The sequence below is a fragment of the Phalangium opilio genome, unplaced genomic scaffold (genome assembly GCF_054372755.1).
Source record: "Phalangium opilio isolate 3A_F unplaced genomic scaffold, DU_Popi_V2 ptg000061l_1, whole genome shotgun sequence".
NCBI lineage: Eukaryota > Metazoa > Arthropoda > Arachnida > Opiliones > Phalangiidae > Phalangium > Phalangium opilio.
In genome coordinates this window covers 8,035,411-8,054,445 of record NW_028324178.1, presented here as the reverse complement: position 1 = coordinate 8,054,445, position 19,035 = coordinate 8,035,411, and the positions used below count along the sequence as shown (strand labels likewise).

General features: G+C 37.1%; 38 non-coding genes across 38 annotated transcripts; all 38 read left to right on the top strand.

The window, feature by feature from the left end:
* Nucleotides 1-311: 311 nt before the first annotated feature.
* On the top strand, nucleotides 312-384 carry TRNAR-UCG (transfer RNA arginine (anticodon UCG)). Its single transcript has one exon. It is a non-coding gene; the product is annotated as a tRNA-Arg (tRNA).
* Nucleotides 385-639: 255 nt separating this feature from the next.
* Nucleotides 640-712, top strand: TRNAR-ACG (transfer RNA arginine (anticodon ACG)). Its single transcript has one exon. It is a non-coding gene; the product is annotated as a tRNA-Arg (tRNA).
* Nucleotides 713-798: 86 nt separating this feature from the next.
* Nucleotides 799-871, top strand: TRNAR-UCG (transfer RNA arginine (anticodon UCG)). Its single transcript has one exon. It is a non-coding gene; the product is annotated as a tRNA-Arg (tRNA).
* Nucleotides 872-1,290: 419 nt separating this feature from the next.
* On the top strand, nucleotides 1,291-1,363 carry TRNAR-ACG (transfer RNA arginine (anticodon ACG)). The gene has a single exon. It is a non-coding gene; the product is annotated as a tRNA-Arg (tRNA).
* Nucleotides 1,364-4,246: 2,883 nt separating this feature from the next.
* On the top strand, nucleotides 4,247-4,319 carry TRNAR-ACG (transfer RNA arginine (anticodon ACG)). The gene has a single exon. It is a non-coding gene; the product is annotated as a tRNA-Arg (tRNA).
* An 86-nt stretch (nucleotides 4,320-4,405) lies between these two features.
* TRNAR-UCG (transfer RNA arginine (anticodon UCG)) lies at nucleotides 4,406-4,478 on the top strand. The gene has a single exon. It is a non-coding gene; the product is annotated as a tRNA-Arg (tRNA).
* A 573-nt stretch (nucleotides 4,479-5,051) lies between these two features.
* TRNAR-UCG (transfer RNA arginine (anticodon UCG)) lies at nucleotides 5,052-5,124 on the top strand. Its single transcript has one exon. It is a non-coding gene; the product is annotated as a tRNA-Arg (tRNA).
* A 938-nt stretch (nucleotides 5,125-6,062) lies between these two features.
* Nucleotides 6,063-6,136, top strand: TRNAR-UCG (transfer RNA arginine (anticodon UCG)). The gene has a single exon. It is a non-coding gene; the product is annotated as a tRNA-Arg (tRNA).
* A 91-nt stretch (nucleotides 6,137-6,227) lies between these two features.
* TRNAH-AUG (transfer RNA histidin (anticodon AUG)) lies at nucleotides 6,228-6,300 on the top strand. Its single transcript has one exon. It is a non-coding gene; the product is annotated as a tRNA-His (tRNA).
* A 250-nt stretch (nucleotides 6,301-6,550) lies between these two features.
* On the top strand, nucleotides 6,551-6,623 carry TRNAR-UCG (transfer RNA arginine (anticodon UCG)). Its single transcript has one exon. It is a non-coding gene; the product is annotated as a tRNA-Arg (tRNA).
* Nucleotides 6,624-6,872: 249 nt separating this feature from the next.
* TRNAR-UCG (transfer RNA arginine (anticodon UCG)) lies at nucleotides 6,873-6,945 on the top strand. Its single transcript has one exon. It is a non-coding gene; the product is annotated as a tRNA-Arg (tRNA).
* Nucleotides 6,946-7,358: 413 nt separating this feature from the next.
* TRNAR-ACG (transfer RNA arginine (anticodon ACG)) lies at nucleotides 7,359-7,431 on the top strand. Its single transcript has one exon. It is a non-coding gene; the product is annotated as a tRNA-Arg (tRNA).
* A 250-nt stretch (nucleotides 7,432-7,681) lies between these two features.
* On the top strand, nucleotides 7,682-7,754 carry TRNAR-ACG (transfer RNA arginine (anticodon ACG)). The gene has a single exon. It is a non-coding gene; the product is annotated as a tRNA-Arg (tRNA).
* Nucleotides 7,755-8,318: 564 nt separating this feature from the next.
* On the top strand, nucleotides 8,319-8,391 carry TRNAR-UCG (transfer RNA arginine (anticodon UCG)). Its single transcript has one exon. It is a non-coding gene; the product is annotated as a tRNA-Arg (tRNA).
* A 91-nt stretch (nucleotides 8,392-8,482) lies between these two features.
* TRNAR-ACG (transfer RNA arginine (anticodon ACG)) lies at nucleotides 8,483-8,555 on the top strand. Its single transcript has one exon. It is a non-coding gene; the product is annotated as a tRNA-Arg (tRNA).
* A 412-nt stretch (nucleotides 8,556-8,967) lies between these two features.
* On the top strand, nucleotides 8,968-9,040 carry TRNAR-ACG (transfer RNA arginine (anticodon ACG)). The gene has a single exon. It is a non-coding gene; the product is annotated as a tRNA-Arg (tRNA).
* Nucleotides 9,041-9,131: 91 nt separating this feature from the next.
* On the top strand, nucleotides 9,132-9,204 carry TRNAR-ACG (transfer RNA arginine (anticodon ACG)). Its single transcript has one exon. It is a non-coding gene; the product is annotated as a tRNA-Arg (tRNA).
* Nucleotides 9,205-9,290: 86 nt separating this feature from the next.
* Nucleotides 9,291-9,363, top strand: TRNAR-UCG (transfer RNA arginine (anticodon UCG)). Its single transcript has one exon. It is a non-coding gene; the product is annotated as a tRNA-Arg (tRNA).
* Nucleotides 9,364-9,454: 91 nt separating this feature from the next.
* On the top strand, nucleotides 9,455-9,527 carry TRNAR-ACG (transfer RNA arginine (anticodon ACG)). The gene has a single exon. It is a non-coding gene; the product is annotated as a tRNA-Arg (tRNA).
* Nucleotides 9,528-9,613: 86 nt separating this feature from the next.
* Nucleotides 9,614-9,686, top strand: TRNAR-UCG (transfer RNA arginine (anticodon UCG)). Its single transcript has one exon. It is a non-coding gene; the product is annotated as a tRNA-Arg (tRNA).
* Nucleotides 9,687-10,105: 419 nt separating this feature from the next.
* Nucleotides 10,106-10,178, top strand: TRNAR-ACG (transfer RNA arginine (anticodon ACG)). The gene has a single exon. It is a non-coding gene; the product is annotated as a tRNA-Arg (tRNA).
* Nucleotides 10,179-10,428: 250 nt separating this feature from the next.
* On the top strand, nucleotides 10,429-10,501 carry TRNAR-ACG (transfer RNA arginine (anticodon ACG)). The gene has a single exon. It is a non-coding gene; the product is annotated as a tRNA-Arg (tRNA).
* A 564-nt stretch (nucleotides 10,502-11,065) lies between these two features.
* On the top strand, nucleotides 11,066-11,138 carry TRNAR-UCG (transfer RNA arginine (anticodon UCG)). Its single transcript has one exon. It is a non-coding gene; the product is annotated as a tRNA-Arg (tRNA).
* A 91-nt stretch (nucleotides 11,139-11,229) lies between these two features.
* On the top strand, nucleotides 11,230-11,302 carry TRNAR-ACG (transfer RNA arginine (anticodon ACG)). Its single transcript has one exon. It is a non-coding gene; the product is annotated as a tRNA-Arg (tRNA).
* Nucleotides 11,303-11,386: 84 nt separating this feature from the next.
* TRNAR-ACG (transfer RNA arginine (anticodon ACG)) lies at nucleotides 11,387-11,459 on the top strand. The gene has a single exon. It is a non-coding gene; the product is annotated as a tRNA-Arg (tRNA).
* A 412-nt stretch (nucleotides 11,460-11,871) lies between these two features.
* On the top strand, nucleotides 11,872-11,944 carry TRNAR-ACG (transfer RNA arginine (anticodon ACG)). The gene has a single exon. It is a non-coding gene; the product is annotated as a tRNA-Arg (tRNA).
* A 91-nt stretch (nucleotides 11,945-12,035) lies between these two features.
* TRNAR-ACG (transfer RNA arginine (anticodon ACG)) lies at nucleotides 12,036-12,108 on the top strand. The gene has a single exon. It is a non-coding gene; the product is annotated as a tRNA-Arg (tRNA).
* An 85-nt stretch (nucleotides 12,109-12,193) lies between these two features.
* Nucleotides 12,194-12,266, top strand: TRNAR-ACG (transfer RNA arginine (anticodon ACG)). Its single transcript has one exon. It is a non-coding gene; the product is annotated as a tRNA-Arg (tRNA).
* Nucleotides 12,267-12,678: 412 nt separating this feature from the next.
* TRNAR-ACG (transfer RNA arginine (anticodon ACG)) lies at nucleotides 12,679-12,751 on the top strand. The gene has a single exon. It is a non-coding gene; the product is annotated as a tRNA-Arg (tRNA).
* A 91-nt stretch (nucleotides 12,752-12,842) lies between these two features.
* On the top strand, nucleotides 12,843-12,915 carry TRNAR-ACG (transfer RNA arginine (anticodon ACG)). The gene has a single exon. It is a non-coding gene; the product is annotated as a tRNA-Arg (tRNA).
* An 85-nt stretch (nucleotides 12,916-13,000) lies between these two features.
* TRNAR-UCG (transfer RNA arginine (anticodon UCG)) lies at nucleotides 13,001-13,073 on the top strand. The gene has a single exon. It is a non-coding gene; the product is annotated as a tRNA-Arg (tRNA).
* A 413-nt stretch (nucleotides 13,074-13,486) lies between these two features.
* On the top strand, nucleotides 13,487-13,559 carry TRNAR-UCG (transfer RNA arginine (anticodon UCG)). Its single transcript has one exon. It is a non-coding gene; the product is annotated as a tRNA-Arg (tRNA).
* Nucleotides 13,560-13,814: 255 nt separating this feature from the next.
* TRNAR-ACG (transfer RNA arginine (anticodon ACG)) lies at nucleotides 13,815-13,887 on the top strand. Its single transcript has one exon. It is a non-coding gene; the product is annotated as a tRNA-Arg (tRNA).
* Nucleotides 13,888-13,973: 86 nt separating this feature from the next.
* TRNAR-UCG (transfer RNA arginine (anticodon UCG)) lies at nucleotides 13,974-14,046 on the top strand. The gene has a single exon. It is a non-coding gene; the product is annotated as a tRNA-Arg (tRNA).
* A 248-nt stretch (nucleotides 14,047-14,294) lies between these two features.
* Nucleotides 14,295-14,367, top strand: TRNAG-UCC (transfer RNA glycine (anticodon UCC)). The gene has a single exon. It is a non-coding gene; the product is annotated as a tRNA-Gly (tRNA).
* Nucleotides 14,368-14,458: 91 nt separating this feature from the next.
* TRNAH-AUG (transfer RNA histidin (anticodon AUG)) lies at nucleotides 14,459-14,531 on the top strand. The gene has a single exon. It is a non-coding gene; the product is annotated as a tRNA-His (tRNA).
* Nucleotides 14,532-15,104: 573 nt separating this feature from the next.
* On the top strand, nucleotides 15,105-15,177 carry TRNAR-UCG (transfer RNA arginine (anticodon UCG)). Its single transcript has one exon. It is a non-coding gene; the product is annotated as a tRNA-Arg (tRNA).
* Nucleotides 15,178-15,426: 249 nt separating this feature from the next.
* Nucleotides 15,427-15,499, top strand: TRNAR-UCG (transfer RNA arginine (anticodon UCG)). Its single transcript has one exon. It is a non-coding gene; the product is annotated as a tRNA-Arg (tRNA).
* The last annotated feature ends 3,536 nt before the right edge of the window (nucleotides 15,500-19,035 follow it).

Genomic DNA, 19,035 nt, shown 5'->3' with positions numbered 1-19,035 from the left:
CGCAATGGATAACGCGTCTGCCTACGGAGCAGAAGATTCCAGATTCGAGTCCTGACAAGCTCGGTATTAACATTTAAAGATGATTATAGAGTATAACGGAAGGGAAATTTATAATATTGCAATGCTTCAATATCATTTTGATCAGCCTCTAACGGGCTTGTGGCGCAATGGATAACGCGTCTGCTACGGAGCAAAAGATTCCAGGTTCGACTTCTGGCAAGCTCTTTTCTTATTTTCGTAAAAGATCTTTTATGCGTCATAAAGAATGCATAAATACAATGTTTGGAAATTTTATTTATAATACGAAGCAAGGGCTTGTGGCGTAATGGATAACGCGTCTGCCTTCGAAGCAGAAGATTCCAGGTTCGAGTCCTGGCAAGCTCGGTATTACCATTTAAAGATGATTATTAGAGTATAACGGAAGGGAAATTTATAATATTTCAATGCTTCAATATCATTTTGATCAACCTCTAACGGGCTTGTGGCGCAATGAATAACGCGTCTTCCTACGGAGCAGAAAATTCCAGGTTCGTGTCCTGGCAAGCTCAGTTTTACCATTTAAAGATGATTATTGGAGTAAAACGGAAGGGAAATTTATAATATTTCAATGCTTTAATATCATTTTGATCAACCTCTAACGGGCTTGTGGCGCAATGGATAACGCGTCTGCCTACGGAGCAGAAGATTCCAGGTTCGAGTCCTGGCAAGCACGTTGTTTATTTTCGTTAAAGATCTTTTATGCGTCATAAAGAATGCATAAATACAATGTATGGAAATTTTATTTATAATTTGAAGCAAGGGCTTATGGCGTAATGGATAACGCGTCTGCCTTCGAAGCAGAAGATTCCAGGTTCGTGTCCTGGCAAGCTCGGTATTACCATTTAAAGATGATTATTAGAGTATAACGGAAGGGAAATTTATAATATTTCAATGCTTCAATATCATTTTAATCAACCTCTAACGGGCTTGTGGCGCAATGGATATCGCGTCTGCATACGGAGCATAAGATTCCAGGTTCGAGTCCTGGCAAGCTCGGTATTAACATTTTAAGATGATTATTAGAGTATAACGGAAGGGAAATTTATAATATTGCAATGCTTTAATAGCATTTTGAACAGCCTCTAACGGGCTCTTGGCGCAATGGATAACGCGTCTGCCTACGGAGCATAAGATTCCAGGTTCGAGTCCTGGCAAGCTCGGTATTAACATATAAAGATGATTATTAGAGTATAACGGAAGGGAAATTTATAATATTTCAATGCTTCAATATCATTTTGATCAACCTCTAACGGGCTTGTGGCGCAATGGATAACGCGTCTTCCTACGGAGCAGAAGATTCCAGGTTCGAGTCCTGGCAAGCTCGGTATTAACATACAAGTTGGGAAAACCAAAATATTACCTCTCCGAGTCAAGAGGTCTACTACTACAAACTTATTTACCTAGATATGGAATTATTTCTCTTTTTTGAAGTAAAATTTATGAAATATTGAAGCAGTATTCCAAGCATAGCGAATATACAGTAAAGCAGACGACATTTTACATCCAATAAGGATAAATCTTGGACACATGGAAATCAGTCAATGGGGAAAAGAACAGGAAATGAACTGTACGCTTCCGCTGTCTACCGTTTATTCTGATAGCTAAATTCACAACTGGTTTGCAGTGTAAAAACTATTGTCTTGTCTCACCTCAACAATATTCTTAGTTTGCCAACATGAATGCTAAGTTGCTAACGTTAAATAACACCAAAGCTTAATTGTAGCTAGACGCACTAATAGTTAATGCGCACCAAAAAGAGAATAAAAAGTCTGTAGCTACTACCCGTTCACCATTAGCCCTTTTACTATTCTAACTGCCACCATGATCTTTTCTTCTATTATAAAATCTTAACCTGATTATTTAAGAATGTATTTAACTTTCGGCTCACTCTGAACCGTTGATGTCTCTTCATTTCAGACACGAAAATCTAAGCCCAAAGTTTACTTCACCCCAGGTCTCAATTATATACTCTATACTCTTTACTCTATTTAAGCCTTTGCTTCATATTCACGCCGGAGTCTAGTTTTCTTCATGAAATCACTAAACCAAGGATTATTCTATATACAGATGTAGTAAAGCTTAAGTAATATATAAACAGCCATTTCATATAACAATATTAAAAAAAATCTTGGAATATCAAAATGAAACAGAGCTTTAAAGCTACAAAAGTACTAAATGCATCATAATTACGAAAAATACTTCCACATATTCACTTTATATTAAGTAACAAGTTGGCAAAACCAAAATATTACCTCTCCGAGTCAAGAGGTCTACTACTACAAACTTATTTACCTAGTTATGGAATTATTTCTCTTTTTTGAAGTAAAAATTTACGAAATATTGAAGCAGTATTCCAAGCATAGCGAATAATACAGTAAAGCAGACGACATTTTACATCCAATAAGGATAAATCTTGGACACATGGAAATTAGTCAATGGGGAAAAGATCAGGAAATGAAGTCTACGCTTCAGCTGTTTACCGTATATTCTGAAAGCTACATTCACAACTGGTTTGCAGTGTAAACACTATCGTCTCGTCTCAATAATATTCTTAGTTTGCCAACATGAATGTTAACGTTAAATAACACCAAAGTTAAATTGTAGCTAGACGCACTAATACTCAATGCGCACCATAAAGAGAATAAAAAGTCTGTAGCTACTACCCGTTTACCATTAGCCCTATTACTATTCTAATTGCCACCATGATCTTTTCTTCTATTATAATATCTTAACCTGATTATATAATAGTGTATTTAACTTTCGGCTCACTCTGAACCGTTGATGTCTCTTCGTTTCAGACACGAAAATGAAAGCCCAAAGTTTACTTCACCTCAGGCCTCAATTATTTACTCTTTGTTTCACTAAGCCTGTTGTGGATAATACTTAATATACCCGCCGGAGTCTAGGTCTTAGTTTTCTTCATGAAATCACTAAACCAAGGATTATTCTATATACAGATGTAGTATAGCTTAAGTAATATATAAACAGCCATTTCAAATAACAATATTAAAAGAAATCTTTGGAATATCAAAATGAAACAGAGCTTTAAAGCTACAAAAGCACTAAATGCATCATAATTACGAAAAATATATCCACATATTCACTTTATATTATGGAAAAAGGGAATATTAAGGTTCTGTATGATTTCTTAACACATCAACACAAGGCTAACTGCTAACGCGACGCACTAGTGTAACAATGGACGGACACACACAGACAAAAACATAAGACTGCTTTTTAACTCTTTCCGTATTAATTTTGAGTTGAGAAACAAGATTATCTTTAATATTTAAATAAATATAATTGTTTTTAATTATTTTAATCTTCAATAATTAACATTAATAATAGTTAAATCGTTTAAAATAAAGGTATACCTATTATCATCTCAAACTTTGCTAATATTGACGTTTAAAGTGAAGGGTACCCCTCTTTCCCGCTTTCTTCAAATTTTGGGGTATATATACGATTCGTTTACATTATAATAGTAAGGAAAAAGCGCAATTGCGAAAACCTTTGGTGGCGATCCCACCTTAGGGAGGCTAGACGTTTCTCGTAACCCTAGCTGATCGCCGCGTATATCCTAAAACCAAACGATGATAATGGAGTAGAAGCCAATGAGACAGATTGGTGTCTATGTGGAATAGACGGAAGACCAGTAGATGGTGGTGTTTAGAAGCCAGAATGTACAGACTGGTGTCCAAGTGGGATGGACAAAGACCAGAAGATGGTGGTGATTAGAAGCCAGTATGTAGAGACTGGTGTCCAAGTGGATTGGACGAAGGCCGGAAGATGGTGGTGATTAGAAGCCAGTATGTACAGACTGGTGTCCATGTGGGATGGACGAAGATGAAAAGATGGTGGTGATTAGAAGCCAGTATGTACAGACTGGTGTCCATGTGGGATGGACAAAGACCAGAAGATGGTGGCGTGAGAGCTCGAGTAGAGTAGCCATTTCCGTGACTGTGAAAGCAGTTCGGAAATGGCGAACACGTTTGCTCCGATTTGGAAACTGCGAACGTGGTCACGTGGGTGTAACAACAGACACACAGACAGACAGACAGACAGACAGACAGACACACACGGTCGTTACAGAACCTCTCCGTGACATACGTCACTCGGAGAGGTAATAAAGATGATTATTAGAGTATAACGGAAGGGAAATTTATAATATTTCAATGCTTTAATAGCATTTTGATCAACCTATAACGGGCTTGTGGCGCAATGGATAACGCGTCTGCCTACGGAGCAGAAGATTCCAGGTTCGAGTCCTGGCAAGCACGTTGTTTATTTTCGTTAAAGATCTTTTATGCGTCATAAAGAATGCATAAATACAATGTTTGGAAATTTTATTTATAATTTGAAGCAAGGGCTTGTGGCGTAATGGATAACGCGTCTGCCTTCGAAGCAGAAGATTCCAGGTTCGAGTCCTGGCAAGCTCGGTATTAAAATTTAAAGATGATTATTAGTGTATAACGGAGGGGAAATTTATAATATTTCAATGCTTTAATATCATTTTGATCAACCTCTAACGGGCTTGTGGCGCAATGGATAACGCGTCTGCCTACGGAGCAGAAAATTCCAGGTTCTAGTCCTGGAGTGCTCTTTGTTTATTTTCGTAAAAGATCTTTTATGCGTCATAAAGAATGCATAAATACAATGTCTGGAAATTTTATTTATAATGCGAAGCACGGGATTGTGGCGTAATGGATAACGCGTCTGCCTTCGTAGCAGAAAATTCCAGGTTCAAGTCCTGGCAAACTCGGTATTACCATTTAAAGATGATTATTAGAGTATAACGGAAGGGAAATTTATAATATTTTAAGGCTTCCATTTCAGTTTGATCAACCTCTAACGGGCTTGTGGCGCAATGGATAACGCTTCTGCCTACGGAGCATAAGATTCCAGGTTCTAGTCCTGGGGAGCTCTTTGTTTATTTTCGTAAAAGATCTTTTATGCGTCATAAAGAATGCATAAATACAATGTTTGGAAATTTTATTTATAATACGAAGCAAGGGCTTGTGGCGTAATGGATAACGCGTCTGCCTTCGAAGCAGAAGATTCCAGGTTCGAGTCCTGGCAAGCTCGGTATTACCATTTAAAGGAATAGCGACGTGATTTAAAAATGATCTCAAATCTAAAGAAAACCTTACTTTTTTGAGAGTTTAAACTCTTCTGATTCCAAAAATATGCTTGAATAATATTTAATTATGAGGGAAAACACAGAAAAAACACTTTGAAAACTTGAAAAATTGGGGGACAAAGGCAAATTTGCGGAGATGATTTTTGGCGGGTTTTTCTCCTTGATACGTCACTCACGGCATCTCGCGGAAAAGCCAAGCGCGAGACTCCCGAGTCTACTAATGCGGCGCGCACGCGAATCAGAATAATTAGGCTTAACGCGGCGCGGCGACACTAACAGGAGTGAAAATTTCTCCTTACTACGTCATCAAACGAAAGAAAATCTCAACTAGGCCTTTTCCAAACACAAAACTTTGATTGCAATTTAATAAATTGCTACGAAACCAAATAAAAAAGTAAACATATCATAATAAACTAGATTTTTCAAGGATTTTTTTCGCATTTTAAGTATGAGGATGACGAAAATTATGTCACTAACACTTTAAAGATGATTATTAGAGTATAACGGAAGGGAAATTTATAATATTTCAATGCTTCAATATCATTTTGATCAACCTCTAACGGGCTTGTGGAGAAATGAATAACGCGTCTTCCTACGGAGCAGAAAATTCCAGGTTCGAGTCCTGGCAAGCTCAGTTTTACCATTTAAAGATGATTATTGGAGTAAAACGGAAGGGAAATTTATAATGTTTCAATGCTTTAATATCATTTTGATCAACTTATAACGGGCTTGTGGCGCAATGGATAACGCGTCTGCCTACGGAGCAGAAGATTCCAGGTTCGAGTCCTGGCAAGCAAGTTGTTTATTTTCGTTAAAGATCTTTTATGCGTCATAAAGAATGCATAAATACAATTTTGGAAATTTTATTAGCAATTTAAAGCAAGGGCTTGTGGCGTAATTGGATAACGCGTCTGCCTTCGAAGCAGAAGATTCCAGGTTCGAGTCCTGGCAAGCTCGGTATTAAAATTTTAAGATGATTATTAGTGTATAACGGAGGGGAAATTTATAATATTTCAATGCTTCAATATCATTTTGATCAACCTCTAACGGGCTTGTGGCGCAATGGATAACGCGTCTGCCTATGGAGCAGAAAATTCCAGGTTCGAGTCCTGGCAAGCTCGGTATTACCATTTAAAGATGATTATTGGAGTAAAACGGAAGGGAAATTTATAATATTTCAATGCTTCAATATCATTTTGATCAACCTCTAACGGGCTTGTGGCGCAATGGATAACGCGTCTGCCTACGGAGCAGAAAATTCCAGGTTCGAGTCCTGGCAAGCAAGTTGTTTATTTTCGTTAAAGATCTTTTATGCGTCATAAAGAATGCATAAATACAATGTCTGGAAATTTTATTTATAATGCGAAGCACGGGCTTGTGGCGTAATGGATAACGCGTCTGCCTTCGAAGCAGAAAATTCCAGGTTCGAGTCCTGGCAGGCTCGGTATTACCATTTAAAGATTATCATTAAAGTATAACGGAAGGGAAATTTATAATATTTCAATGGTTCAATATCATTTTGATCAACCTCTAACGGGCTTGTGGCGCAATGGATAACGCGTCTGCCTACGGAGCAGAAAATTCCAGGTTCGAGTCCGGGCAAGCTCTTTGTTTATTTTCGTAAAAGATCTTTTATGCGTCATAAAGAATGCATAAATACAATGTCTGGAAATTTATTTATAATGCGAAGCAAGGGCTTGTGGCGTAATTTATAACGCGTCTGCCTTCGAAGCAGAAGATTCCAGGTTCGAGTCCTGGCAAGCTCGGTATTACCATTTAAAGATGATTATTGGAGTAAAACGGAAGGGAAATTTAAAATATTTCAATGCTTCAATAGCATTTTGATCAACCTATAACGAGCTTGTGGCGCAATGGATAACGCGTCTGCCTACGGAGCAGAAAATTCCAGGTTCGAGTCCTGGCAAGCACGTTGTTTATTTTCGTTAAAGATCTTTTATGCGTCATAAAGAATGCATAAATACAATGTATGGACATTTTTTTGTAATACGAAGCAAGGGCCTGTGGCGTAATGGATAACGCGTCTGCCTTCGAAGCAGAAGATTCCAGGTTGGAGTCCTGGCAAGCTCGGTATTACCATTTAAAGATGATTATTAGAGTATAACGGAAGGGAAATTTATAATATTTCAAATCTTCAATTTCAGTTTGATCAACCTCTAACGGGCTTGTGGCGCAATGGATAACGCGTCTGCGTACGGAGCAGAAGATTCCAGGTTCGAGTCCTGGCAAGCTCTTTTTTTATTTTCGTAAAAGATCCTTTATGCGTCATAAAGAATGCATAAATACAATGTTTGGAAATTTTATTTGTAATACGAAGCAAGGGCCTGTGGCATAATAGATAACGCGTCTGCCTTCGAAGCAAAATATTCCAGGTTCGAGTCCTGGCAAGCTCGGTATTACCATTTAAAGATGATTATTAGAGTATAACGGAAGGGAAATTTGTAATATTTCAATACTTCAATATCATTTTGATCAACCTCAAACGGGCTTGTGGCGCAATGGATAACGCGTCTGCCTACGGAGCAGAAGATTCCAGGTTCGAATCCTGGCAAGCTCTTTTTTTATTTTCGTAAAAGATCCTTTATGCGTCATAAAGAATGCATAAATACAATGTTTGGAAATTTTATTTATAATACGTAGCAAGGGCCTGTGGCGTAATGGATAACTCGTCCGCCTTCGAAGCAGAAGATTCCTGGTTCGAGTCCTGGCAAGCTCAGTAAAAGATGATTATAAGAGTTTAACGGAAGGGAAATTTATAATATTTCAATGCTTCAATATCATTTTGATCAACCTCTAACGGGATTGTGGCGCAATGGATAACGCGTCTGCCTACGGAGCAGAAAATTCCAGGTTCGAGTCCTAAAAAGCTCGGTTTTACCATTTAAAGATGATTATTAGAGTATAACGGAAGGGAAATTTATAATATTGCAATGCTTCAATAGCATTTTGTACAACCTTTAACGGGGTTGTGGCGCAATAAATAACGCGTCTGCCTACGGAGCAGAAGATTCCAGGTTCGAGTCCTGGCCAGCACGTTGTTTATTTTCGTTAAAGATCTTTTATGCGTCATAAAGAATGCATAAATACAATGTTTGGAAATTTTATTTATAATACGAAGCAAGGGCTTGTGGTGTAATGGATAACGCATCTGCCTTCGAAGCAGAAGATTCCAGGTTCGAGTCCTGGCAAGCTCGGTATTAAACTTTAAAGATGATTATTAGTGTATAACGGAGGGGAAATTTATAATATTTCAATTCTTCAATATCATTTTGATCAACCTCTAACGGGCTTGTGGCGCAATGGATAACGCGTCTGCCTACGGAGCAGAAGATTCCAGGTTCGAGTCCTGGCAAGCTCTTTGTTTATTTTCGTAAAAGATCTTTTATGCGTCATAAAGAATGCATAAATACAATGTCTGGAAATTTATTTATAATGCGAAGCAAGGGCTTGTGGCGTAATGGATAACGCGTCTGCCTTCGAAGCAGAAGATTCCATGTTCGAGTCCTGGCATGTTCGGTATTACCGTTTAAAGATGATTATTAGAGTATAACGGAAGGGAAATTTATAAAATTTAATGCTTCAATATCATTTTTGTCAACCTCTAACGGGCTTGTGGCACAAAGGATAACGCGTCTGCCTACGGAGCATAAGATTCCAGGTTCGAGTCCTGGCAAGCTCGGTATTAACATTTAAAGATGATTATTAGAGTATAACGGAAGGGAAATTTATAATATTGCAATGCTTCAATATCATTTTTGTCAACCTCTAACGGGCTTGTGGCGCAATGGATAACGCGTCTGCCTACGGAGCAGAAAATTCCAGGTTCGAGTCCTGGCAAGCTCGGTATTACCATTTAAAGATGATTATTGGAGTAAAACGGAAGGGAAATTTATAATATTTCAATGCTTCAATAGCATTTTGGTCAACCTATAACGGGCTTGTGGCGCAATGGATAACGCGTCTGCCTACGGAGCAGAAAATTCCAGGTTCGAGTCCTGGCAAGCACGTTGTTTATTTTCGTTAAAGATCTTTTATGCGTCATAAAGAATGCATAAATACAATGTATGGAAATTTTATTTGTAATACGAAGCAAGGGCCTGTGGCGTAATAGATAACGCGTCTGCCTTCGAAGCAGAAGATTCCAGGTTCGAGTCCTGGCAAGCTCGGTATTACCATTTAAAGATGATTATTAGAATATAACGGAAGGGAAATTTATAATATTTCAATGCTTCAATTTCAGTTTGAACAACCTCTAACGGGCTTGTGGCGCAATGGATAACGCGTCTGCCTACGGAGCAGAAGATTCCAGGTTCGAGTCCTGGCAAGCTCTTTTTTTATTTTCGTAAAAGATCTTCTATGCGTCATTAAGAATGCATAAATACAATGTTTGGAAATTTTATTTATAATACGAAGCAAGGGCTTGTGGCGTAATGGACAACGCGTCTGCCTTCGAAGCAGAAGATTCCAGGTTCGAGTCCTGGCAAGCTCGGTATTAAAATTTAAAGATGATTATTAGTGTATAACGGAGGGGAAATTTATAATATTTCAATGCTTCAATATCATTTTAATCAACCTCTAACAGGCTTGTGGCGCAATGGATATCGCGTCTGCATACGGAGCATAAGATTCCAGGTTCGAGTCCTGGCAAGCTCGGTATTACCATTTTAAGATGATTATTAGAGTATAACGGAAGGGAAATTTATAATATTGCAATGCTTTAATAGCATTTTGAACAGCCTCTAACGGGATTGTGGCGCAATGGATAACGCGTCTGCCTACGGAGCAGAAGATTCCAGGTTCGAGTCCTGACAAGCTCGGTATTACCATTTAAAGATGATTATTAGAGTATAACGGAAGGGAAATTTATAATATTTCAAATCTTCAATTTCAGTTTGATCAACCTCTAACGGGCTTGTGGCGCAATGGATAACGCGTCTGCCTACGGAGCAGAAGATTCCAGGTTCGAGTCCTGGCAAGCTCTTTTTTTATTTTCGTAAAAGATCCTTTATGCGTCATAAAGAATGCATAAATACAATGTTTGGAAATTTTATTTGTAATACGAAGCAAGGGCCTGTGGCGTAATGGATAACGCGTGTGCCTTCGAAGCAAAATATTCCAGGTTCGAGTCCTGGCAAGCTCGGTATTACCATTTAAAGATGATTATTAGAGTATAACGGAAGGGAAATTTGTAATATTTCAATACTTCAATATCATTTTGATCAACCTCTAACGGGCTTGTGGCGCAATGGATAACGCGTCTGCCTACGGAGCAGAAGATTCCAGGTTCGAGTCCTGGCAAGCTCTTTTTTTATTTTCGTAAAAGATCCTTTATGCGTCATAAAGTATGCATAAATACAATGTTTGGAAATTTTATTTATAATACGTAGCAAGGGCCTGTGGCGTAATGGATAACTCGTCCGCCTTCGAAGCAGAAGATTCCTGGTTCGAGTCCTGGCAAGCTCAGTAAAAGATGATTATAAGAGTTTAACGGAAGGGAAATTTATAATATTTCAATGCTTCAATATCATTTTGATCAACCTCTAACGGGATTGTGGCGCAATGGATAACGCGTCTGCCTACGGAGCAGAAAATTCCAGGTTCGAGTCCTAAAAAGCTCGGTTTTACCATTTAAAGATGATTATTAGAGTATAACGGAAGGGAAATTTATAATATTGCAATGCTTCAATAGCATTTTGTACAACCTTTAACGGGCTTGTGGCGCAATAAATAACGCGTCTGCCTACGGAGCAGAAGACTCCAGGTTCGAGTCCTGGCCAGCACGTTGTTTATTTTCGTTAAAGATCTTTTATGCGTCATAAAGAATGCATAAATACAATGTTTGGAAATTTTATTTATAATACGAAGCCAGGGCTTGTGGTGTAATGGATAACGCATCTGCCTTCGAAGCAGAAGATTCCAGGTTCGAGTCCTGGCAAGCTCGGTATTAAAATTTAAAGATGATTATTAGTGTATAACGGAGGGGAAATTTATAATATTTCAATTCTTCAATATCATTTTGATCAACCTCTAACGGGCTTGTGGCGCAATGGATAACGCGTGTGCCTACGGAGCAGAAGATTCCAGGTTCGAGTCCTGGCAAGCTCTTTGTTTATTTTCGTAAAAGATCTTTTATGCGTCATAAAGAATGCATAAATACAATGTTGGAAATTTATTTATAATGCGAAGCAAGGGCTTGTGGTGTAGTGGATAACGCGTCTGCCTACGGAGCAGAAGATTCCAGGTTCGAGTCCTGGCAAGCTCTTTGTTTATTTTCGTAAAAGATCTTTTATGCGTCATAAAGAATGTTTAAATACAATGTCTGGAAATTTATTTATAATTCGAAGCAAGGGCTTGTGGCGTAATGGATAACGCGTCTGCCTTCGAAGCAGAAGATTCCATGTTCGAGTCCTGGCATGTTCGGTATTACCGTTTAAAGATGATCATTAGAGTATAACGGAAGGGAAATTTATAAAATTTAATGCTTCAATATCATTTTTGTCAACCTCTAACGGGCTTGTGGCGCAAAGGATAACGAGTCTGCCTACGGAGCATAAGATTCCAGGTTCGACTCCTGGCAAGCTCGGTATTAACATTTAAAGATGATTATTAGAGTATAACGGAAGGGAAATTTATAATATTGCAATGCTTCAATATCATTTTTGTCAACCTCTAACGGGCTTGTGGCGCAATGGATAACGCGTCTGCCTACGGAGCAGAAAATTCCAGGTTCGAGTCCTGGCAAGCTCGGTATTACCGTTTAAAGATGATCATTAGAGTATAACTGAAGGGAAATTTATAATATTTCAATGCTTCAATATCATTTTGATCAACCTCTAACGGGCTTGTGGCGCAATGGATAACGCGTGTGCCTACGGAGCAGAAGATTCCAGGTTCGAGTCCTGGCAAGCTCTTTGTTTATTTTCGTAAAAGATCTTTTATGCGTCATAAAGAATGCATAAATACAATGTCTGGAAATTTATTTATAATGCGAAGCAAGGGCTTGTGGCGTAATGGATAACGCGTCTGCCTACGGAGCAGAAGATTCCAGGTTCGAGTCCTGGCAAGCTCTTTGTTTATTTTCGTAAAAGATCTTTTATGCGTCATAAAGAATGTTTAAATACAATGTCTGGAAATTTATTTATAATTCGAAGCAAGGGCTTGTGGCGTAATGGATAACGCGTCTGCCTTCGAAGCAGAAGATTCCATGTTCGAGTCCTGGCATGTTCGGTATTACCGTTTAAAGATGATCATTAGAGTATAACGGAAGGGAAATTTATAAAATTTAATGCTTCAATATCATTTTTGTCAACCTCTAACGGGCTTGTGGCGCAAAGGATAACGCGTCTGCCTACGGAGCATAAGATTCCAGGTTCGACTCCTGGCAAGCTCGGTATTAACATTTAAAGATGATTATTAGAGTATAACGGAAGGGAAATTTATAATATTGCAATGCTTCAATATCATTTTTGTCAACCTCTAACGGGCTTGTGGCGCAATGGATAACGCGTCTGCCTACGGAGCAGAAAATTCCAGGTTCGAGTCCTGGCAAGCTCGGTATTACCGTTTAAAGATGATCATTAGAGTATATCTGAAGGGAAATTTATAATATTTCAATGCTTCAATAGCATTTTGGTCAACCTATAACGGGCTTGTGGCGCAATGGATAACGCGTCTGCCTACGGAGCAGAAGATTCCAGGTTCGAGTCCTGGCAAGCTCTTTTTTATTTTCGTAAAAGATCTTCTATGCCTCATTAAGAATGCATAAATACAATGTTTGGAAATTTTATTTATAACACGAAGCAAGGGCTTGTGGCGTAATGGACAACGCGTCTGCCTTCGAAGCAGAAGATTCCAGGTTCGAGTCCTGGCAAGCTCGGTATTAAAATTTAAAGATGATTATTAGAGTATAACGGAGGGGAAATTTATAATATTTCAATGCTTCAATATCATTTTAATCAACCTCTAACAGGCTTGTGGCGCAATGGATATCGCGTCTGCATACGGAGCATAAGATTCCAGGTTCGAGTCCTGGCAAGCTCGGTATTAACATTTTAAGATGATTATTAGAGTATAACGGAAGGGAAATTTATAATATTGCAATGCTTTAATATCATTTTGATCAGCCTCTAACGGGCTTGTGGCGCAATGGATAACGCGTCTGCTACGGAGCAAAAGATTCCAGGTTCGACTTCTGGCAAGCTCTTTTCTTATTTTCGTAAAAGATCTTTTATGCGTCATAAAGAATGCATAAATACAATGTTTGGAAATTTTATTTATAATACGAAGCAAGGGCTTGTGGCGTAATGGATAACGCGTCTGCCTTCGAAGCAGAAGATTCCAGGTTCGAGTCCTGGCAAGCTCGGTATTACCATTTAAAGATGATTATTAGAGTATAACGGAAGGGAAATTTATATTATTTCAATGCTTCAATATCATTTTGATCAACCTCTAACGGGCTTGTGGCGCAATGAATAACGCGTCTTCCTACGGAGCAGAAAATTCCAGGTTCGAGTCCTGGCAAGCTCAGTTTTACCATTTAAAGATGATTATTGGAGTAAAACGGAAGGGAAATTTATAATATTTCAATGCTTTAATATCATTTTGATCAACCTCTAACGGGCTTGTGGCGCAATGGATAACGCGTCTGCCTACGGAGCAGAAGATTCCAGGTTCGAGTCCTGGCAAGCACGTTGTTTATTTTCGTTAAAGATCTTTTATGCGTCATAAAGAATGCATAAATACAATGTATGGAAATTTTATTTGTAATACGAAGCAAGGGCCTGTGGCGTAATAGATAACGCGTCTGCCTTCGAAGCAGAAGATTCCAGGTTCGAGTCCTGGCAAGCTCGGTATTACCATTTAAAGATGATTATAGAGTATAACGGAAGGGAAATTTATAATAATGCAATGCTTCAATATCATTTTGATCAACCTCTAACGGGCTTGTGGCGCAATGGATAACGCGTCTGCTACGGAGCAAAAGATTCCAGGTTCGACTCCTGGCAAGCTCTTTTCTTATTTTCGTGAAAGATCTTTTATGCGTCATAAAGAATGCATAAATACAATTTTTGGAAATTTTATTTATAATACGAAGCAAGGGCTTGTGGCGTAATGGATAACGCGTCTGCCTTCCAAGCAGAAGATTCCAGGTTCGAGTCCTGGCAAGCTCGGTATTAAAATTTTAAGATGATTATTAGTGTATAACGGAGGGGAAATTTATAATATTTCAATGCTTCAATATCATTTTGATCAACCTCTAACGGGCTTGTGGCGCAATGGATAACGCGTCTGCCTATGGAGCAGAAAATTCCAGGTTCGAGTCCTGGCAAGCTCGGTATTACCATTTAAAGATGATTATTGGAGTAAAACGGAAGGGAAATTTATAATATTTCAATGCTTCAATATCATTTTGATCAACCTCTCACGGGCTTGTGGCGCAATGGATAACGCGTCTGCCTACGGAGCAGAAAATTCCAGGTTCGAGTCCTGGCAAGCAAGTTGTTTATTTTCGTTAAAGATCTTTTATGCGTCATAAAGAATGCATAAATACAATGTATGGAAATTTTATTTGTAATACGAAGCAAGGGCCTGTGGTGTAATAGATAACGCGTCTGCCTTCGAAGCAGAAGATTCCAGGTTCGAGTCCTGGCAAGCTCGGTATTACCATTTAAAGATGATTTTTAGAGTATAACGGAAGGGAAATTTATAATATTTCAATGCTTCAATTTCAGTTTGAACAACCTCTAACGGGCTCTTGGCGCAATGGATAACGCGTCTGCCTACGGAGCAGAAGATTCCAGGTTCGAGTTCTGGCAAGCTCTTTTTTTATTTTCGTAAAAGATCTTCTATGCGTCATAAAGAATGCAAAAATACATTGTTTGGAAATTTTATTTATAATACGAAGCAAGGGCTTGTGGCGTAATGGATAACGCGTCTGCCTTCGAAGCAGAAGATTCCAGGTTCGAGTCCTGGCAAGCTCGGTATTAAAATTTAAAGATGATTATTAGTGACTAACGGAGGTGAAATTTATAATATTGCAATGCTTCAATATCATTTTGATCAACCTCTAACGGGCTTGTGGCGCAATGGATAACGCGTCTGCTACGGAGCAAAAGATTCCAGGTTCGAGTCCTGGCAAGCACGTTGTTTATTTTCGTTAAAGATCTTTTATGCGTCATAAAGAATGCATAAATACAATGTTTGGAAATTTTATTTATAATACGAAGCAAGGGCTTGTGGCGTAAAGGATAACGCGTCTGCCTTCGAAGCAGAAGATTCCAGGTTCGAGTCCTGGCAAGCTCGGTATTAAAATTTAAAGATGATTATTAGTGACTAACGGAGGGGAAATTTATAATATTTCAATGCTTCAATATCATTTTAATCAACCTCTAACGGGCTTGTGGCGCAATGGATATCGCGTCTGCATACGGAGCATAAGATTCTAGGTTCGAGTCCTGGCAAGCTCGGTATTAACATTTTAAGATGATTATTAGAGTATAACGGAAGGGAAATTTATAATTCTGAGAGAGCGGTAGCTCTCTCAGATAAGACTTCATACTGCTTTTAATGTATAAGGAGGGTTTTTTGTTTGGATGTAGTTTTTTTGTATTGTATTAATTCATTCGAAAAAATTCCACAGAACTACAATTCGGGCCCTTAATATGTGGTTAAAATTTCAAAGAGATTCATAAATTAGTTTATTTTATGAAAAATAAAGTTGCTAAGGGTGGTTTTCATTTCCATAAAATTAATCACACCTTTTGATGAAAAACAGGAATTTTTCCCATAGAAATAACATGGGAAATTTTTCGAAAAAAACAAATCGGTTATTCGTGATTTCGGAAAACTATACGTTGGTTGGTTTTGGGAACGGTCTTAAATTAAACTTTAAACCTTTTTCTAGGACCATTTTTAAGGTTTTTGAGAAAAATTAATTTTAAGTATGTTTAATTTTAAATTTCAAAAACTACCCCAATCTGCGATATTTTGGCATGGATACACTGTTTTACTAGCAAATATCAGCGCAACCAATATTGGCCTTTTTTTACGTATAGTTGCCTCATAATAATCCGATTGTTTATTCTTAATGCCTTTTGGTTGAAATGGCCTATCGATAGTCAGATAAGACTGCTTTAATAGCTCTTTTCCCCTTTTTCACCCCGTTTGTGGCCGCCATTTTTTTTTAAGGGGAAAAAAATTTGAGAGTGGGTCCTTTTTCGTTGTCATTTTCATATATTTTGAGGATTTTCTCATGGATGGATTTTAAATATAATATAAAGTAGGTTTCAAGCTTTAATATAAGCCCAATTTCATAATTTTCCACCTTTTTATTGTCCCACAATCTATTTCTAAACTTGGCACTTTTTTTAAGGCGGTGAAATTGCGCTAAGCCTTGGCTTACCGCTAATTTTGCCATTTATTAAAAAAATGTTTACCTCTCGTTGCCCGTTACTTCGCCTTCTCGTATCGTCGAATTTTTAAAGTTTAGACTTTGAAAGTAGTGCTTAGTTTTCTTAAATATTACTTAATTGTATAAAGTTTTAATATTATAATTGCGTAAAACGAATTCAATGTTTTTTGTTGATGGAACGCGCCTTGCATTTGAATTTCGTTCCCTCGAAACTACCCCCTTTAAGTTACTGGCCGGACTCCGCCGGAGGCTTTTTCTTTATCGCCGCGGTCGCTCCTTCAGCCCCAAAAACAGCTGTAGTGAGAATTGTTATTTACTAAAATGTATATGCTCAGTGTGTTGTTGTGTTTGCATTTTAATGCTTCTAATCGTAGTGCGTGTCGAGGTTTACGAATCCAACGTGTGTTGCGAAATGAAAGTCAAGGGTGGATACTATATGATCTATGCTTTAAAAGGAATTTGACGGCGACATGCAGCCAAGCAAAACGGTATTAGGCCTTGCCAAAAGTTGACAGCTATAGCAAGCCTTCCTCCGATAATCATTATCATATGTCAATGATGTAAGAAATTGACCCTCGGATATCCTGTGACTAGGAGATGGTTATAAAGTTACTAAGTCTCGATTTTGGAGGTAGATACTGTCTAGTGACACTTAAAGTAACGATTTAATCTTATAAACAGACTACCATCATAAGCCCATATCGTAAATTAACCGATGTTGATATCAAAGCTTAATAATTTTTTTAACTCCATGAATCTTAAATATCAACATCAAAAATTATCTACTGATAGAGATAACTACTTATATTCCATTCAAATTTCTCGCAACATATCAAATTAACGAGTAGAAATGTGCAAATGAAGTTCAAACCGATTAATTGGGCAAATTCCTATATTGTTCACCGTTACCGATCACACATAGATTTGCGTCCTTCAGTAGTGTTTATTATGCTTTTGAAATGGTAAGCGAAATCTGCGATTAAAGTTTAAAATAGACATGAGCAAAAAGGGCTTTATAAATATCAACTCGGTGACTAAAATTAAATTTAAAATAAATCATTTGCATAATGCACATTTTAGATTTTTAATTCCAGTACTAACGCTTCCCACGAAAAGAATGTATAATTGTCAGCCTTTTCCAACAGTATCATTAGGTGTTTATGAAATTAAAAATAAATAAATTTTTTTGGTTTAATTATTGATGGTTGTTAAAGAGGTTTGGACTACCTTAATCTGGTCTCTGATGGAGAAAGCTCTGCGTTAGTTTAAACAATAGTTTTTAAACTGAATCATGGGGTGGTTTAGTTATTATTTAGTTACAATTATTAGGTAACAGTTAAATTTGAAAATTTTTTGCTGTCCATAACTCCGTTTTAAAAATTATAATTTCTAATTTTGTAAAATAATTATCTCTTTACGATAAATACAGTTTATTTCCCTAACTTTCAACTTAGGCCCTCGACTATGGGAGCATCTAGTTGTGCTGCCCCCAGATATTTTCTTATATCACTCTAAGAAAAATTAATTATATTAGGAACGAAATGATTAACGTAAGTTGATGAAGAAATTCATTATTATTTAATAGATATTTTTCATAACAGTAATTACATTAATCACCCATTTATGTTAGTATAAATGATTTGTGTTAATATACAACATGTGATTTAGTGGAATAATTATAAAAATTGATGAAGCCAGAGCTAAAGAATTAAAATTGAATAGGCATAAAACAGCGATTAGAGCTCGACTTTATCTCTCCATTGTCAACGTCACTTTATCTTAATCCATAATTGAAAATTATCCACAGATCTTGCGTGTTAAATCGTATTATATCCACAACTTTATTTATAAATAATTGGTTATCCACTGATTTGTGGATAATGGATAGAAAATGTCGAGCTCTAATTGCGATTTAGCTAAAATCAATCCCACTGGCTATTTATAATACAATATAACCTTTGCCCTAGGTTAACTGTTTTGAAAAAGTACTGATATGATTTACTGTGTTAAAAAAAATAATTATAACATCAGGATTGTTTGGCTCTACAGCTTTGAAAATTATTAAAAACACGTTTTATTTTGGAAGTATTTTTATTTGTGGAATTTAAAACATAAAGTACTAATACAGTTTTTTTTAATTAAATAATTATTAATAAATTTGAATAATTGTTAATAATTTTAAATAATTGGTATTTTGTAAATTTTAAATAATTGGTATTTTGTAAATTTAAAATAATTTTTAATTAGTAAAATCATGTAAAATCAAGTAATGTTAGAGAAATAATTATGTTAAAAGATGTTTGGATGATTAATGGTTTATATATTTTAATGAATAATGATGAGTGGTTAATAAATTTTTGACGTTAAATGATGATGCTACCTAAAAACCATAGGATTGTATTATAAGTTGGAACACAAGAAAGCAGTT